Genomic DNA, 6,512 nt, shown 5'->3' with positions numbered 1-6,512 from the left:
CACAGTGACCAGCAGCAATGTACTCAGCTTCAGTGGTGGACAAGGCTACTGACGCCTGCTTTTTGCTGAACCAGGATACAAGACAGCTTCCTAAAAAGTGGCATCCTCCAGAGGTGCTTTTACGTTCCAGCTTATCTCGTCCATAGTCAGCGTCAGTGTATCCGATAAGTGTAAAATCATGAGTATTTGGATACCACAAACCTGCGTTCACTGAGCTTTGCAAGTATCTAAGGATTCTTTTTACAGCAATGTAATGAGATTCCTTAGGGTTAGATTGATATCTAGCACAGTAGCATACTGAAAACTGAATGTCCAGTCTACTGGCTGTTAAGTAAAGTAGAGATCCTATCATACCTTGATATAACTTGCTGTCTACTGACTTACCATTCTCATCAGCGCAGAGGACAGTGTCAGTGCCCATAGGAGTGGATATTGGCTTGCAATTTTCCAAGTCATATTTCTTTAAGATCTCCTTGGCATATTTTGCTTGACTGATGAAGATGCCATTGTTTCCTTGTTTAATTTGAAGACCGAGGAAGAAGTTGAGTTCTCCCATCATAGACATTTCAAACTCAGTCTGCATTTGTTTGCTAAACTCCTTGCACATTGATTCGTTAGTTGCACCAAATATTATATCATCAACATAAATTTGGGCCAGCAGGGTATCTTTACCCTTTTTCTTAATGAATAAGGTTGTATCAGCTTTGCCCCTGACGTAATTTCTAGTCAGCAGGAAACTGGTTAGCCTCTCATACCAAGCACGTGGTGCTTGCTTGAGGCCGTACAGAGCCTTTTTGAGTTTGTAAACATGGTTTGGGAACTTAGGGTCCTCAAAACCTGGAGGTTGATTTACATAAACCTCCTCGTTTATAACTCCATTAAGAAATGCACTTTTGACATCCATTTGGAATAATTTAAAATTCATGTAAGATGCATATGCACATAATATTCTAATTGCCTCCAGCCTTGCCACTGGGGCAAAGGTCTCACCGTAGTCTATACCTTCTTGCTGACTGTAGCCCTGAGCTACAAGCCTTGCTTTGTTCCTGACTACGTTTCCTTGTTCGTCCATCTTGTTCCTGAAGACCCATCTTGTTCCGATGGTCTTTTGACTCTTTGGATGAGGCACTAACTCCCATACATCATTTATTCGAAATTGATCGAGCTCCTCTTGCATTGCGTTCATCCAGAATTCATCGTACTCAGCTTCAGCGAAATTCTTCGGTTCTTGTACTGAGACGAAAGCAACATTGCTGAGGTATTTCCTGAGTTGATTCCTCGTCATCAGGGTATTCCCAGCAGAATCAAGGATTGCACTTTTGGAGTGCCCTTTAGGAATCCTTATTTCTTTGGGTAGATTCATGTCTTGTGCTGTTCCTGTTTCAACAATCTCTGCAGAAGTAGATGGGTCAGTAAAAGTAATCTTAGGTTCACCCTTACTCTTGGTCAGCCTTTTCGTGAATGACTCAGTAGCTGGTTCTGAGTCAGTGATGGTTACCGAGTTTGGATCATCTTCGGTCAGCGGCTGGTATCTCCGATGGTTCCTGAGCCTACTATCTTACCCTTCTTGTTGTCTCCAAAACTTACACTCCCTCCTCGTTTACGTTCAAACGTGATGAAGTGAGTTTCATCACCCGTCATATGCCTTGAGCATGTGCTGTCAATATACCACATCTTTGACTTCTCGGCACATCTCAGGCTTACCTCATTTGATTGCTCTTCATCATCTGATGCGATGGATGGGTCAGCATGCTCAGAGACGCATGGCTCAGCAAGTTCGTCAGCCATAAAGCATATCTTCGCTGACTCGGTGGCCTCAGTTTCTGTTGATGAAGATTCATCACTGTCACTCCAAGTAGCCACCATTGCCTTCTTCCCACTCTTCTTGTCTTTCCTCAGCATGGGGGAGTTTGACTTAATATGGCCAGCTTGATGGCACTCAAAGCATGTAATGGGCTTTGAGCTGTCCTTTCTGTATTTGCTGTCGCTTGAGTCAGCCTTATACTTATCAAACTTTTTGTAAGGCTTTTTAGAATATTTGTCGTTCTTCCTGAACAGCCTCTTCATCTTTCTTGTGAACATGGCCATCTCCTCATCATCAGTTGAACTCCCGTCAGTGGAGTCAGCCTTCATGATAAGTGACTTCTGCTTCTTGTCATCAGATTTTTCCTTCACCTCAAAGTTTTTCATGGATATCTCATGGGTCAGCAATGAACCGATGAGTTCATCATATTTGTAGGTGGTTAAATCCTGAGCTTCCTCAACTGCTGTCTTCTTTGCTTTCCAGTCTTTTGGAAGACTCCTGAGTATCTTTTTGACTTGTTCTTCCTCAGTGAAGATTTTCCCAAGTCTCTTGAGCTCATTAATGATGTTGGTGAACCTTGCGTTCATGTCTGAAATGCCCTCATCATTGTTCATCTCGAACAGCTCGTACAGTCTCATCTGCTGATTCACCTTGGATTCTTTTACTTTGTTTGTTCCCTCGTAGGTGACTTCCAGCTTCTTCCAGATCTCTTGTGCCGACTCACAACCTGAGATTTTGTTATATTCTGTAGCATCGAGCGCACAGTGAAGCATATTGATAGCCGAAGCATGGTTTTGAAGCTTCTTAAGATCATCCTCTGTCCATTTGGCCTCAACTTTTATAACTGTTTGGCCAGCCACAACCTCAACAGGTACAAACGGCCCTTGGACTATAGATAGCCAGGCACTCATGTTTGTAGCCTGAATGAAGTTTTTCATCCTATTCTTCCAAAAGGTATAGTTTGACCCGAAGAATAGGGGAGGCCTAGTAATGGACAGCCTGAATGACAAGAGTACCTTCCTCTATACTTCTACTCAATCCTAATCTCTCCGCTGAGTACTTAAAACCGAGTACTCAGCCTCTCCTTTCTATTTCTAGAAATGATAAGTGTTTTTGTCCTAATACAAAGATGTGCTAAGACACTTTAGACGATTTACAATCACTCTAGACTTTTACACAAATATGAAAATGTAGTGTAAGAAATTTGCTTTGCTTCTTGCTTGCAGAACTTGTAGAGATTTGGTCAGCGTAATGGCTTGATCAAGTTTTGTGTGTTGTGAAGCTTGTGATGGCACTATTTATAGAGACGTCTGGTCATTCGGTCATTTCGAATTTCGAAATAATCGTTGGAGGGAAACGGCTATATGTCGTTGTCATCCTGACTTGCACAGAGCTCTCGGCCAATCATAATCGTGTATCTTCTGTCCTCGGTCAGCACAGCAGATGGTCTCTCCTTTTATGGTAAAGTCAACTGGACAGCATACTGTGTCGTCTGAACTTTGCCAAAAGAGGAAACACTTTGTCTGAAAGTTTTCCTTTGCCAGCTGATGTCTTGTACGCTTTGTCGAGACTACTCAGCAGCTTCATCTTGAAGTTGTTCCCGAAGGTCTTCTAGATCCTTCTGATTGCTGAGTTGCGTTTTGAACAAAAACGGCAGCGTCTTGACATACGCGGGCCGAGTGTACTGAGTTGTTTAACTTGGGCCTTGGTTTCCGTATTGGGCTTGGGCCTTCCAATCCTTATGACTTATAACATTTATACTCAACATTGAACAAACACATTAGTAGAATAAATCAAAGCATTTAAACTTAGTGTGTTTAGGATATGTGTTATAATTTATATTTAAACAATTTTGTCAAATCAAAATTATGTGGAAAGGTATTTCAACAACAAACTTTAAGCATACATTAACCGAGTGACTTTACTTTCTTCGCTTGCCGTTTTACTTACATGTGCAATTTCTGTGGGGTTTCCATTCCTTGTTGCCTTAATAACGGTTACTTTCGTATGCGACCCTTGCCTTATGCCGACTTCATACTTGTAATTTTTCGTAGTTAGTTTTGTTTTCGTTAGGGTGGCCAGACCCTTTTCGCAATTTTTGAGTACTCGTTTATTCGCTTAATTTTATGCCTGCCTTGTAATTCTTAAACAATCATAAGGTTTAATCATAAGGTTTTGCGAATGATGCGTAATCATGCATCCGCCTTTCTTTTTGTAGGCAACACATTTATGTGTTTCTATTATCAGTTGAGAAGGACATGCATTCAGCTGTTGCATATTGAATAATTGTAACCGTTGAATATCTTTATTTTGCTAAAAATAAAAAACTTCACGTTACATGGATATATAAACTGTGTGGGATCAAAGCCTCATTAAAACCTTTTATCAGAAAACCCAGTGGGAAAAAACCCATAAAAGGAAAAAGAGTACTCGTCATTTCCCTTAACTACTCAGCCTGTTTGTATTGGCGCAAGTTCTCTAGATTCCAGGTGCGCGGGAGCTTTTTCCCGCTCATTTCTTCTATTTCAAAGGTTGCCGGTCCCAATTTCTTGGATACCCTGTAAGGCCCAACCCAATTGATGCCTAATTTTCCTTTGCCTTCTCTGGATTGTATTTTGTCTGCTTTTTTCAAGACCAAGTCCCGCTCATTGATTATCACCTTTCGCACCCTTCTGTTATGATACTTTTTGATTCTATTGCGATATACTGCCATTCGCATGTAAGCTTTTTCTCTTCGCTCTTCAACAGAATCCAATGCATCTTTAACATTGATAGGATTTTTGGTGGCGCAGTAATAAATCACCCTGTCCGTAGGTGACTTGACTTCAACAGGAAGAACTGCTTCGGCCCCATAAACCAGCGAAAAGGGTGTTTCGCCTGTCGCTGCCTTCACCGAAGTTCTGTATGCCCATAACATATGCGGTATCTCATCCACCCAACCCGTTTTCTTATCACCGAGTCGCTTCTTGATGCCCTGAATCATGGTTCTGTTGGTAACCTCTGTCATACCATTCGATTGGGGATGATTCACGGAGGAAAAATGATTCTTGATCCCCATGCTTTCGCAATATGCTTTGAATTTGACACAGTTGAACTGGGTACCATTATCGGTTATGAGCATTTGCGGGATCCCAAACCGCATGATAATGTTCTCTCGTAAGAACTCGATCATTCGCTCAGGCGTTTGAGCGGTTACTGCCTCTGCTTCTACCCATTTGCTGAAGTGGTCCACCGCGACTACCAAGTACTTCCTTTTCCTTGTTGCTTCTGGGAACGGGCCCACTATATCGATCCCCCACGTTGCGAATGGCCACGCCGTCATTATAGTGACTTGTTCGGCTCTAGGGACATGCTTTTCATTCACATGGGTTTGACATCTGTGACATTCCGCTACCATTTTCTGGGAATCCTCCACCACCTTTGGCCAATAATAGCCCAACAACTTGACTTTTCTTGCCAATGTTGCGGATGCCTCATGTGCACCACAAATTCCTTCATGAAGTTCTTTCAGCACGTAATCTCCTTCGTTGCGGCTAATACATTTCAGCCATGGACATGTATATGATTTCCGGTACAAAGTCCCATCCCGAATTGAGTATCTCGCTGACTGCCCAATTAGCTTTCTGGCCAAACTTTTATCAACCAGCAAATCTCCATTTTCCAGATATTAGCGGATGGGCATCCGCCAATCTTCATCATCTTCTAGCTCTTCGATGACCATAATCTGATCGGCTTCGAATGCTGGTGACGACCTTATTTCCAAATTACATGCTTTTTGACTCCATGGGTCCCTACTTGCCATCGCTTTTGCCAACTCGTCAGCCTTCTTATTCTGGCCCCTTGGAACATGCACCATCTCCCAGACGATTCCTTTATGTGTTAACTCCTGTGTCAATCTACTAACAACCTGATGATATTTGACCAGATCTTCCTGTTTCACTAGATAATTCTTTGTGATCTGATTTATCATAAGCTTAGAGTCGCTGTAGATTACCACTCTTTCTGGCATAAGTTCGTTAACCAATTTCAATCCGCATATCATTGCCTCATATTCTGCAGCATTGTTAGTAGTTTTGAATGTTAACTTTGCTGCGTAGTACATGCGAATAACGTCCGGACCTTTGATAACGACCCCCAGTCCAGCCCCATCTCCGGATAATGCCCCATCTGTGAACATACTCCACTCCTCTTTTTGTGTTTTTGGACATTCGTTTTCATCCCACGTGAACTCATTCACGAAATCGGCAAGTACTTGACTTTTTAAAGCTGGTCTTCCTTCATAACGAATGTCGAATTCTCCCAAGCGAATTGACCATTCCATTAATCGTCCAGATGCGTCAGGTTTCTGTAATACCTTTCGCATTGGAATTCCAGTTCTTACAATAATAGTATGCGCCTGGAAGTATGGCTTCAACCTAGCCGCCGTGGTTATCACCGCGAGGGCCATTTTATCTAACCTCGAATATCGAAGTTCTGCATCTTTCAAGACTTTACTCACATAGTACACCGGATACTGTTGCTCTTCTTCTTCTCGCACCATTACGGTGCATATCGCCGTGCTGGTGACAGATACATAAAGAAATAAATCTTCTCCATCCACTGGCCTGCTCATCAAGGGCGGATAACATAGTAATCGTTTTATCCCCTCGAATGCTTCTTGACAATCCGGCGTCCACTCGAAGGACTTAGATTTTTTGATGGAATTGTA

Source organism: Euphorbia lathyris, chromosome 6, assembly GCF_963576675.1.
Source record: "Euphorbia lathyris chromosome 6, ddEupLath1.1, whole genome shotgun sequence".
Taxonomy (NCBI): Eukaryota; Viridiplantae; Streptophyta; class Magnoliopsida; order Malpighiales; family Euphorbiaceae; genus Euphorbia; species Euphorbia lathyris.
This window is presented reverse-complemented; position numbering follows the sequence as displayed.